The sequence below is a fragment of the Triticum dicoccoides genome, chromosome 3B (genome assembly GCF_002162155.2).
Source record: "Triticum dicoccoides isolate Atlit2015 ecotype Zavitan chromosome 3B, WEW_v2.0, whole genome shotgun sequence".
Taxonomy (NCBI): domain Eukaryota; kingdom Viridiplantae; phylum Streptophyta; class Magnoliopsida; order Poales; family Poaceae; genus Triticum; species Triticum dicoccoides.
This window is the reverse complement of record NC_041385.1, coordinates 407,457,483-407,470,485: the sequence shown is the minus strand read 5'-3', so window position 1 is coordinate 407,470,485 and position 13,003 is coordinate 407,457,483.

Genomic DNA, 13,003 nt, shown 5'->3' with positions numbered 1-13,003 from the left:
CCGGGCGTGCCCCCCTGTCTTGTGGGTCCCCTGATGCTCCACCGACCTCAACTCCAACTCCATATATTTCGTTTCGTGGAGAAAAAAATCAGAGAGAAAGTTTCATAGCATTTTACGATACGGAGCCGCCGCCAAGCCCTAATCTCTCTCGGGAGGGCTGATTTGGAGTCCGTTCGGGGCTTCGGAGAGGGGGATTCATCGCCGTCGTCATCATCAACCATCCTCCATCACCAATTTCATAATGCTCACTGCCGTGCGTGAGTAATTCCATCGTAGGCTTGCTGGACGGTGATGGGTTGGATGAGATTTACCATGTAATCAAGTTAGTTTTGTTAGGGTTTGATCCCTAGTATCCACTATGTTCTGAGATTGATATTGCTATGACTTTGATATGCTTAACGCTTGTCACTAGGGCCTAAGTGCCATGATTTTAGATCTGAACCTATTATGTTTTCATGAATATATGCGAGTTCTTGATCCTATCTTGCAAGTCTATAGTCACCTATTATGTGTTATGATCCGAGAACCCCGAAGTGACAATAATCGGGATACTTCTCGGTGATGACCGTAGTTTGAGGAGTTCATGTATTCACTATGTGTTAATGCTTTGGTCCGGTACTCTATTAAAAGGAGGCCTTAATATCCCTTAGTTTCCACTAGGACCCCGCTGCCACGGGAGGGTAGGACAAAAGATGTCATGCAAGTTCTTTTCCATAAGCACGTATGACTATATTCGGAATACATGCCTACATTACATTGATGAACTGGAGCTAGTTCTATCTCACCCTATGTTATAGCTATTACATGAGGAATCGCATCCGACATAATTATCCATCACTGATCCAATGCCTACAAGCTTTTCACATACTGTGCTTCACTTATTTACTTTTCCGTTGCTACTGTTACAACTACTACAAAACTGCTATCTTTACTTTTGCCACTGTTACCATTACTATCATACTACTTTGCTACTAAATACTTTGCTGCAGATACTAAGTTATCCAGGTGTGGTTGAATTGACAACTCAACTGCCAATACTTAAGAATATTCTTTGGCTCCCCTTGTGTCGAATCAATAAATTTGGGTTGAATACTCTACCCTCGAAAGTTGTTGCGATCCCCTACACTAGTGGGTTATTAGGCAGCAAGTCACGTATTGTATTGTTGCCATCGAGGATAAAAAGTTGGGGTTTATATCATATTGCATGATTTTATCCCTCTACATCATGTCATCTTTCTTAATGCGTTACTCTGTTCTTTATGAACTTAATACTCTAGATGCATGCCGGATAGCAGTCGATGTGTGGAGTAATCGTAGTAGATGCAGGCAGGAGTCGGTCTACTTGTCACGGACGTGATGCCTATATACATGATCATGCCTAGATAATCTCATAATTATTATCTTTTCTATCAATTGCTCGACAGTAATTTGTTCACCCACCGTAATACTTATGCTATCTTGAGAGAAGTCACTAGTGAAACCTATGGCCCTCGGGTCTATCTTTTATCATATAAGCTTTCAATCTACTTTTATTTGCATTTTTACTTTTCCAATCTATATCATAAAATACCAAAAATATATTTATCTTATCATATTATCTCTATCAGATCTCACTTTTGCAAGTGGCCGTGAAGGGATTGACAACCCCTTTATTGCGTTGGTTGTGAGTTCTTGTTTGTTTTTGTGGATGTGTGGGACTTTTGAGGGGCCTCCTACTGGATTGATACCTTGGTTCTGAAAAACTGAGGGAAATACGTACGCTACTTTGCTGCATCACCCTTTCCTCTTCAAGGAAAACCAACGCAAGCTCAAGACGTAGCACAGCCTAATCCTTGATGTGAAGCATCGCAATAGATGACGAAGTCCTTGCGAGAATCAGGGGGAGCAAGCACTGGGGCAGAAGTCAGCTTGTCCTTGAGTTCCTGGAAACTTTCCTGACACTTTTCAGTCCAATCAAACTTAACACCCTTGTGAAGCAGATTGGTCAGTGGCTTGGTGATCTTGGAGAAGTTCTCGACAAAGCGGCAACAATAGCTGGCTAGTCGGAGAAAGCTTCTGACTTGCTTGACAGTCTTCGGAGGGGTCCAGTCAAGAATAGCCTGAACTCGCTCTGGGTTGACAGCAATACCATCCTTGGAGATGACATGACCAAGGTAGGTGACTTTGGGAAGCCAGAATTCGCATTTGGAATACTTGGCATATAGCTGATGTTCTCGAAGCTTCTCTAGAACAAGTCGAAGATGTTCAGCATGTTCTTCTTTGTTCTTTGAATATACCAGGATATCATCCAGATAGACTACGATGAACTTGTCGAGGTAATCCGTGAATATATAGTTCATCAGATGAGAGAATGTAGCTGGAGTATTGGTTAAGCCAAAATACATAAATGTGTATTTGTAAGAACCATAATGAGTCACGAATGCGGTCTTTGGAATATCCTCTTCACGAACACGGATCTGGTGGTAACCCAACCTCAAGTCGAGTTTAGAGAATATCGATGAACCAGCCAGTTGATCATACATATCATTGATCCGAGGAAGGGGATATTTGTTCTGAATTGTAGCTTGGTTGATAGGACGATAGTCTTGGACCAAACGGTTCGTTCTGTCCTTCTTCTTGACAAAGAGAGAAGGTACTCCCCAAGCAGAGGAACTTGGACGAATGAAACCCTTGCAAAGAGATTTGTCGATTTCATCCTTAATTTCAAGGAGCTCATGAGGCGGCATCTTGTAGGGTCATTTAGCAATAGGAACGGTGCATGGTTTCAAGTCGATGACGAACTCGACGGCCCAGGTAGGGGGTATCCCTGGAAGTTCATCTGGAAAGACGTCTTGGAAGTTGCGAACGACTAGAATCTTTTCAATTCCCTCAAGAGGTGCTGCGTTCAACGCATTCAAGGCATAAAGTCGAGCTTCAGCGTTTTGAACCAGACGAGCATTGTAGCTTACTATCTCATCTAAAGGGTGCAGAAGGTGGACGGTTTTTCTTGGTGCAAACAATAGAAGCCGTATGTGCTTTCAACCAATCCATTCCCAGAATGAGGTCAATATTGGAAGACTTCAGAATAAAGGGGGTGCAAAAAATTCCAACCCTTCGATTTCAACTGAAACGTTGTGGCCAACCATGGAGGTTTGGCATTGGCCCGCGGGTTTTTTTTACCACTAGTGGATTGTGCATCTCTTCGTATTTAATGCCATGCATGAATGCAAACTCTTCTGATATGAAAGAATGTGATGCTCCTGAATCAAACAAAACGCATGCTGGTACTGAATTAACAAGAAGAGTACCCATCACAGTGGCAGGCTGGTCTTGGGCTTCATTCAGATCAATATGATTAGCCTGACCACGACCATAAGGTCTGGCATTGTTGTTATGGGGCTGATTGTTATGGTCAGTTGAAGGCAGAGCCAGCTGATTCTGATTCTGAGGGCATTTCTTGGAACGGTGACCTGGAAGGCCACACTTGAAGCACAGACCATCATTGGCATTGGGAGCAGGAGCTTGGGGTGGTACAGCTCGAAGAGGCTACCTCTCCGGAGGAGGAGGTAGACGAGGTGCAACATAGGATTGTCTCGGTGCAGGTGCAGTTGGACGATACATGTTGTGGGGAATCCATATCCGACGCTTCTGCACTGATGGGCCCAAAGATGGGCTAGCGTCACGGCTACGCCTGAGGGATCCCTGGTGTTCCTAAAGACCAGTCTCAACCTGAATAGCCTTGTTCACCAAGGTGGCGAAGTCGGCAAAGTCATGAACGAGCAGTGCTAGCTTGATATCTGGGTGAAGTCCATCACGAAACTTTTCTTGCCTATGAGCATCAGTTGCAATGCCTTCTTCAACATAACGTGACAAGTCCAGAAATTCCCGCTGATAAGCATCTACAGTCTTGTTGCCTTGGGTGAGGTTGCGGAACTCTCGCTTCTTCCTGTCCATGATTCCCTGAGGAATGAAGTGGGCACGAAAGGCAGCTTGGAAATCCAGCCCAAGTGATGACCGTTCCAGTAGGTAGGGTACGCCTGTGGTTGTCCCACCATTGAGCAGTGGGACCCTTGAGGAAGAAGGATGTGAAGGTGACATAGCTGGCAGGGGCAACACTAGCAGACTCCATTTCATACATGATGTCCCGGAGCTAGTCATCAGCATCAAGGGGCTGAGTTGAGCTGCGGTAGATGGTCGGGTTGAGGCGTAGGAAGTCCTACGGAGTAACTAGAGCTGGCTGCTGGTTCATATTCGGACGAGGAAACCGAGCCATCATTCCTTCCATGAACTGGCGGTTCAGCTCAAACTGTTGCATCATTCCAGCAAAGAATTCGGGCGGTGGTGGATCGTTGCCACCATGGCCACGACCGACGGGTCTAACCATCCTGCTAACATGTAACAGGGGTAGTTTAGCATTGAGCATTTGTAGATAAAAAGGAACATTCATGATGAAACATGCATAATGAAAGAGGTACGATGGATACCACATAGCAGTCAACACGACAGTGTGTGTACTATTCAAGATGTTATTCTAAGGAGTAACTATGGCTTATCCAACTTTGGGGTGAATGTGGTCACGGGATCCTAATGTTAGAGTTAGTAAATTCGTTTAACCCGAGTAGAAGAGAGTTCAGAGTCCCAGAGTAATGACGAGGAATAAAAGATCCTAATTCTACCCAATTGGCATCATGGGCCCGTAAACCACACAGCCATGTTAGTAAAAGTTTTTCAGTGACTAGACTCAACTTCGGCCAAGGAGATGGAAAGGGGGCTACCTATAGGCAGTCGGCTCTGATACCAACTTGTGACGCCCCCAATTCAATCATACACTAATCATACACGCAAATGTGTACGATCAAGATCAGGGACTCATGGGAAGATATCACAACACAACTCTAGACACAAATTAAAATAATACAAGCTTTATATTACAAGCCAGGGGCCTTGAGGGCTCGAATACATCATCTTGAATACAAACGAGTCAGCAGAAGCAACAATATCTGAGTACAGACATAAGTTAAACAAGTCTGCCTTAAGAAGGCTAGCACAAAAGCAACATTGATCGAAAAGGCAAGGCCTCCTGCCTGGGAGGCTCCTAACTACTCCTGGTCGTCAGCGTCTGTCACGTGGTAGTAGGCACCCTCGGGGTAGTAGCAGTCGTCGGTGGTGTCGTCTGGCTCCTGGGCTCCACCATCTGGTTGCAGCATCCGAGAAGAATGGAAAGAGGTGGAAAAGGGGAGCAAAGCAACTGTGAGTACTCATCCAAAGTACTCGCGAGCAAGGATCTACACTACATATGCATCGATATCAATGAAATGGGATGTATCTGTGGAATGAACTGCAGAATGCCAGAAGAGAAGGGGAAAGCCTAGTCCTATCGAAGACTAGCATCTTCAAGCAGCACCAAGCATCTTGCAGCATCAGATGAGAGATAAGAGTAGCATAAGTAAAGTAGTAGTAGTGTTATCAACCTCGCCAGAGATCCTTTCTCGACTCCCTGCGAGAAAGCAATCCCAGAGCCATACTATCCAGTTATCACCTCAATTATGCAGTTCTAGTTGTATCGATCAGGATACAACTCCAAGTGTTCGTTACCATAGGATAGGCTATCGATAGATGTTTTCTTCCCTGCAGGGGTGCACCAACTTACCCACCACGCTCGATTAACTCCGGCCGGACACACTTTCCTGGGTCATGCCCGGCCTCGGCCAAACAATACCCCGCAACTTGACCTAGGCTTAATAGAGAGGTCAAGCACGCCGGACTAAACCTATGCCCCCATGGGTCATGGGCCATCGCCCAGGGAACTCCTGCACGTTGCGAACGCAACCAATGAGCAGACCTAGCAACCTCCTTCAAAAAGGCAGGTGCTTACGCAGTCCAACCCGGCGCGCGCCGCTCAGTCGATGTCTATTAAGCTTCATCTGATGCATACGACGCAGAACGCCCATACTATGCCCATGTGATGGTTAGTTCTATTAGGCCAAAGGCCCCTCGGATCAATTATCCAAATCGTAGTGGATTAGGAGCACGCGGTAACAAGCAGAGACTCACGAAAGATGTGACCCCGTTGCCCCGTCTCGAGGACTTGCGGCAAGGGCTAGGAATGCCCGGCCATGCCTCGTAAGTATCTCGCGGGCACCTTCCATGTCAACTCGTCTCCACATCACTCGCGGGTGCCCCTCAGGGTCGACCCGCCTTTTCAAGTAATAGTTGTAAGGTCCAATTATCCGTGTGTCCAAACATCAAGGGGAAAACCTGAGGAATCACCCCCGGTGAATTCCACTCGATGTAATCATCAAGGTCAACGTAAGAGGATCCACCCTCGAGGTCCACACTTGAGGGGTTGCACGACAGAGTCGTATCGGAAGTGGTTAAAGAGGAAATCACCCTCGATGACCATGACCGAATAGCTACACTACAGGGTTTACATCATAAGTGTTGATGAGGTCTCACCCTTGGCACTTGATAGTAACCCAGTAGTGTCGAGCAACTAAGGGGAAGTGATGTGCGGTGCCGGGGCCTGGTCTTTGATCCCGTTGATCGGGTCTTCGATGATGAAGCAGGGGCAACAAGGACAAGGTGGGGTCACTGATGGATCACTAACCAACCTATACTAAGCAGTTTAGGATAAGCAGGTAAGGTACAACAGCAGATACAAAAGCAGGCTATGCATCAGAATAGGAGCAATCAATAACAATAGCAAAATCTAATGCAAGCATGAGAGAATGGAATGGGTGATATCGGGATGATCAAAGGGGGGGGCTTGCCTGGAAGCTCTGCTGAAAAGGAAGAAGTGTCATTGTCGACGTAGTCGATCACCGGGGCATCATCGGCCTCGGGGCCTACCGGAGAGAAGAGGGGGAAGAAACAGTAAATATAAAGCAAGCATAGCATCACAAAGCATAACATGGCAATATGTTGTGCCGGGGGTGACCTAACGTATGGCTACACGATAAAGGTGAAGGGGGAATTCAACCGGGAATGTATTCCCGGTTCCGGACCTATGTCACACAGATGAGCAGAGGGGGAATGTTCCATGTTTAGACATATAGAGGCATCTGACAGGTAAACGGATCGCGCATCCGGATTCGTTGGATTTTTTTGAGCAACTTTCATATATATAACATTTTCATCCGAGTTACCGTTTATTTTCTATGAATTTTCAAAGATTAAACCATTTTTAGAAATTATTTGACTTAAAAAAGAAATATTGCACCAGCATGACGTCATAGTGACGTCAACAGTCAACAGCCGCACTGACCAGGTCAAACCTGCCCAGTAGGGCCCACCTGTCATTGGAAGTGGGCTAACAGCAGTTCATTTTAATTTAGATAGAGTAATTAGTGACTGGACCCCACCAATCAGTGACTCATTAGTTTAGCTAATTATTTTTATTTAGGAAAATGTTTTAATTAGGTTAATTAGGCGGGGGACCCATGTATCAGTGGCACTGAGTGCCTAGTCAGCATAGTTGACCATGATCAATGTGGTCAACTGGGTCCAGGGGGCCCACGGGCAGTGACCCAGAGGCGGGCCCTGCCGGTGCTAGGTCAGCGCCGATGCCGGAGCAACGCCAGCGAGGCCATCCGCGGCGGCCGAACGCCGGAGATGGACGGAATCGCGCTACGGTGCATCATTTGAGCAGTGGTCGGGCATGTTCGGAAGCTGATGATCTCGCTCGTCGAATGGTACCAACGTTTGGGCCTGGGAATGGCCGGAACATCGCCGACATCGACGTTTGGCGGTGGTGGTTTTCGGGCGAGGATGGGGATCGTGCTAGGAGGCACGGGAGGAGGCGCGGACGGCTGGGAGGCCTCCTGGCAGCGCTACGGGCACGAAGCCGTGCTCGAAAGCAAGCTCGGTCGGTGGTGGCCGCGACGGAGAGGCTCGGCAGCGGCGACGAGTTTGGCCACGGCGGAAACGATGGCCTACAGGCATGGGAAACGACAGGGGAGTAGGGGGAGGAGAGGGAGGTGCTCACCGAGTGGCTAAGAAAAGCCCTCGATGGGTTAGGAGCGCAGGGGAAGGCCGAATCGACGACGGCGGTGTCGCGGTGGCCGGAGATGGGGACGAGGACGAAGGGCGGCTGCGGTGCTTCCCGGTTCCAGTGGAGGGTGCCAGTCGAAGGAGTCGACCCCGGTGGAGCTCACCGTCAGGGTCAGCGGGCGCGGGGCCGCCGGTGGCCGCGACAACGACGGAGGGCGGCGGCGACTGCGCTCGGAGGTGGACGGGGAACGAGGGGGAGGCGAGGAGGAATCTCGTGGGGAGAGGGAGAGGTGGAGCGGGGCAAGTGGTGAGGTGAGTGGGAGAGGCGCTCAAGGCGTCGCCCTTATCCTCTCCCAACGAGGCCGGCGAGGTGGTCGGGTGTCGCCGAGGCGCCCAGTCAGTCGAACAGTGGGAGGTGGGAGACGACAGGGGAGGGGGAGTGGGCCACATGGTCTGTTGGGCTTAACCCGGGGGGTTAGGCCCAGGGGGGTCAGGGGCCTTTTCTCTCTCTCTCTCGCCTCGTCTTTTTATTTTCCTTTAGTTTTTCTTTTTAAACTTTTTAAACTTCTGTTTCAAATAGTTTAGGCCAGTTAAACACTTTGCAAAAAAATGTTGGTTCACCACCAATATTAATTATGCATTAATTGGCACAAGATGAACATTTAGTTTTCATGTTTGAGCATTTTGAATTCCACACATAAATTGAAATTGAATTCAACTGGAATTTGAAATGGAATATTGATCAAAGTGACTAAGCACTATTATAGCAAATGATTAGCTTGATCTCAGGGATTACTATAGCATCATTACACCGGGGTGTTACAGGCTCCATATTAATTTTGTGCTCACATATAATGGGACTAATGCCCTTAAGATCATCAAAAGTATATCCAATAGAGGCACGGTGCTTCTTCAGAGTTTTCAATAATCTCTTTTCTTCATGCTCTGAAAGGTTAGCACTAATAATAACAGGATATATCTTATTTTCATCAAGATAAGCATATTTCAAAGTATCAGGTAACTTTTTAAGCTCAAACACAAGATCACCCTTGGGTGGAGGAGGGTCCTCAAGGATTTCAACAGGCAAATTGTGTTTCAAAACAGGCATTTGGTTAAATAATATTTCATCTAATTCCTTCCTCTCATTCATAAACATATCATTTTCATGGTCTAGCAAATATTGTTCTAAAGGATCAGTAGGAGGCACGGCAATAGAAGCAAGACCAATAATTTCATCCTTACTAGGCAATTCTTTATCGCGGGACTGTCTATGAAATTTAGAGAAAATAAAATCATGAGACACATCCCCAAAACTGAGAGTAACAATATCTTTCTCGCAGTCTATCTTAGCATTAACCGTGTTCATGAATGGTCTACCAAATATAATGGGACAAAAGTCATATTGTGGGGAACCAAGAACAAGAAAATCAATAGTGTATTTTACTTTCCCACACAAGACTTCAACATCTCTAACAATCCCAATTGGTGATATAGTATCTCCATTGGCAAGCTTAATAGTAACATCAATATCTTCTATCTCGGCAGGTGCAATATCATTCATAATTTCTTGATATAAAGTAAAAGAATTGCACTCACACTAGCACCCTCATCACATAAGCCATGATAACAATGATCTCCTATTTTAACAGAAACAATAGACATGCCAACAATAGGTCTATGTTTATCTTCATCATCATGTTTGGCAATTGTAGCAGCTTCATCACAGAAATAAATAACATGCCCATCAATATTATCAACCAAGAGATCCTTAACCATAGCAATACTAGGTTCAAATTTAATTTGTTCAGGGGGTGTAGGTGTTCTAGTATAACTCTTATGAACCACAGTTGAAGCTTTAGCATGATCCTTTACCCTAACAGGGAAAGGTGGTTTTTCAATATAAGAAGTATGAACAACATGATCATCATTATAAGTAATAGTTTCTTCTTCAACTTTAATAGGTTCTACTACTTTCACTTCAATGGGAGGATGATATTTAAACCACTTCTCCCTGGGGAGATCAACATGTGAAAGAACATGCGGTGCCCCCATGTTTGGTTTTGGTAATTGATGACAATCTCTATGGACTAATGGTTGCCTTGAGTTATATTTGAAGGATTTTTTCATAGGTGTTTTTTGAAGTCCATGTGTTCGTTTCAAGGAGTTTATGTGTTGACCAAGGTTCTATTAAGGATTTATCCAAAGATTGGTCATGTGTGAGTTGAGCTTATTGCAAGCATGTCTTGAAGAAGAAGATTGTGTGAACATTCATGTTTACCTTCAAGACATCATCTTAATGGAGAGAGTTGGAAAGATTCAAGGTTGATCATGACTATGTACAAAGAGTGATCCAAGTTGATCAACACACAAACTGTAGAAGATGTACCAAGCAGGATCAAGTGATCTCATGGTATGGTAAGCATTGTCCATTGCGCATTGTGTACTAACCCGTGGTCTATCTGAGAGTTGTTTGTGGGGTTAGGTATGTTTCCATGGTCGTGCATCAAAAGGAAGATATAATATAACCCATGGCAGATGACATCAAGTGGTGATCGTCATCAAGATTGCGGTGTGCAAGTTCAAGTGGAGTATCAAGAAGAGATCATGCTTGAAGCTTGCCATCCATTTGGTGACAATGAACTTGTGAAGATGTGCCAAAGAGTGGCTCACCCAAAGTGGAGTATGGCGGAGCAATCTACTTTTCGTCATCAAGCCAACGCAATCAAGAAAGGTGGTCCAAGTTGAAGAGGTCAAGATCTTCATCATCTAGCTCAAATGGATTATGCACAAGGCAAAGGTTTGTCCTTGATAGGTTTCTATTTTACCAGTCTCATGGTGTTAGTTGGGAGACCGGATTATAGGATCGCTAGTCGTACTATCAAGGGGGGGGGCTCTCGAGTGAGTAGCTTATTCGTATCGTTCATAGAGAGCTCAAACCTTTGCATATTTGGCATCATATTTCTTGGTTCTTGTTTGGCTTTTCTCTTTGCCAGATTTTAGAGCTTGTGGTTATCTTCGTGACAAGCTCTAGTTCCTCGAATACTGATTTCGTTTGCATCTTCTTTTGCATTTTTAGTGTTGGAGTTTTTACTGGTCTTATTTGAGAAAGGGTTCTCACCATTTTATTTTGGGTATTTTCTCAATTGCTATTTCTTGATATTTCTATCAAGATTATGTTAGGCCTTGTCTTTAGCTTTCCAACAAACTTGGTTTCATCAAATTCGGAGTTCGTTTGCAAAAGTTGTGGTCGTTTCAATTTTACCGGTTCCCACATCTCTCTGCCTAGTGCGGGTGCCCGGGGTCACCGTCCGGGTGCCGGGGGTCTCGCCCTCGGGTGCCCGAGGTCATCCGGGCCGCTCCCTCACCTCCTCTCCCATTCTCTGTCCGGTGCGGGTGCCCGGGGTTTGGGCCCCGGGTGCCCGGCCCCTCCCCACCACCTCCTCATCGCTCCTAGTCCGATGCGGGTGCGTGGAGTTTGGGGCCCCCGGGTGCCCGGCCCATCCCAGTAGCCCCTCTCAGCCTCCCTCGGGTGCCCAGCCTATCCTAGCAGCCCCTCTCAGCCTCCCCCGGGTGCCTGGTCCCCCTGCCCTGTTGCTTTCCTTGTATGTCCAGATGCCCGGGGTTTTACCCCCGGGTGCTCGGGGTTGTATGGCATTTTTCTCTGTTGGGTCTGGGTGCCCGGACCCCTTTTGTCTGGGTGCCCGTTGTGGCGGCTGTGTGCAACGGCCACATTTTTCTTGGGGGTATTTATACCCGCTTCTTCCACCTTCAACCCTAATCCTCTTGCAAGTTTTACCCCACCATTGTTGACCTCTTGGAGCCTTCTAACTCTTGATTCCTCCTATGATTCTTGATTCCTTTTTAGTGAAAAGAGAGAGGAGATCTAGATCTATATTTCCACCAATCATTTTCTCCTCTAAGTGAGGGGAACCTTGTGGATCTAGATTTTGGAGTTCTTTTGTGTTCTCCTTGTTCTTCCTCTCATATTCCTCCATAGCTTTTGTTGCTCTGGTGGGATTTGAGAGTAAAGGACTTGGGCACTCCATGTGCCCTTGCCATTGCATTAGTTGCATCGGTTTGAGTTCTCCACGGTGATACGTGGAAGTGAAAAGTTGAGAAACTAATTACTCTTGGGTGCTTGTTACCCTAGAGCTTGTTCCTCTGGGGTGCTTGGGCGTCTTAGACGGTTAGTGGTGCTTCGGAGCTCAATCATTGTGGTGTAAAGCTCCGGGAGAGCATCGGGGTCTCCAATTAGGTTGTGGAGATCACCCCAAGAAATTTGTACGGGTTCCAGTGACCGCCCCCAAGGGTTGCCAAAGTGTATGGGTTCAGTGACCGCCCCCAAGGGTTGCCATTTGTACGGGTTCGGTAACCGCCCTCAAGGGTCCCTTAGTGGAATCACGGCATCTTGCATTGCGTGAGGGCATGAGGAGATTACAGTGGCTCTAGTGGCTTCTTGAGGAGCATTGTGCCTCCACACCGCTCCAAATGGAGATTAGCATTCGCAAGGGTGTGAACTTCGGGATACATCGTCGTCTCTACGTGCCCCGATTATCTCTTACCCGAGCCCTTTACTTATGCACTTTACTTTGTGATAGCCATAGTATGACATGTTATATATCTTGCTATCACTTAGTTGTTTATCTTGCTTAGCATAAGTTGTTGGTGCACATAGGTGAGCCTTGTTGATTTAGGTTTTGTGCTTGACAAATTAAACGTTAGTTTTATTCCGCATTTGCTCAAGCATAAACCGTAATTATTTTAAAGCGCCTATTCCCCCCCCTCTCAGCGACATCCACGATCTTTTAATTGGCATCAGAGCCTCGTCTCTCTTTATTAGGCATAACCGCCTAGAGAGTAAAGATGTCGACTAGGAAATTAGGATTCTCTGACACTCTTAGTTTCGGTGGCACAAATTTTGATGTTTGGGTAATTCACATGCTTAATCCTTTTTGTAGCAATGGACAAGCCTGGACGAACTCTTATATAAAGCAAAGCACTCCCAAGGACACATGGGAATTACTGTCAAGCTAGT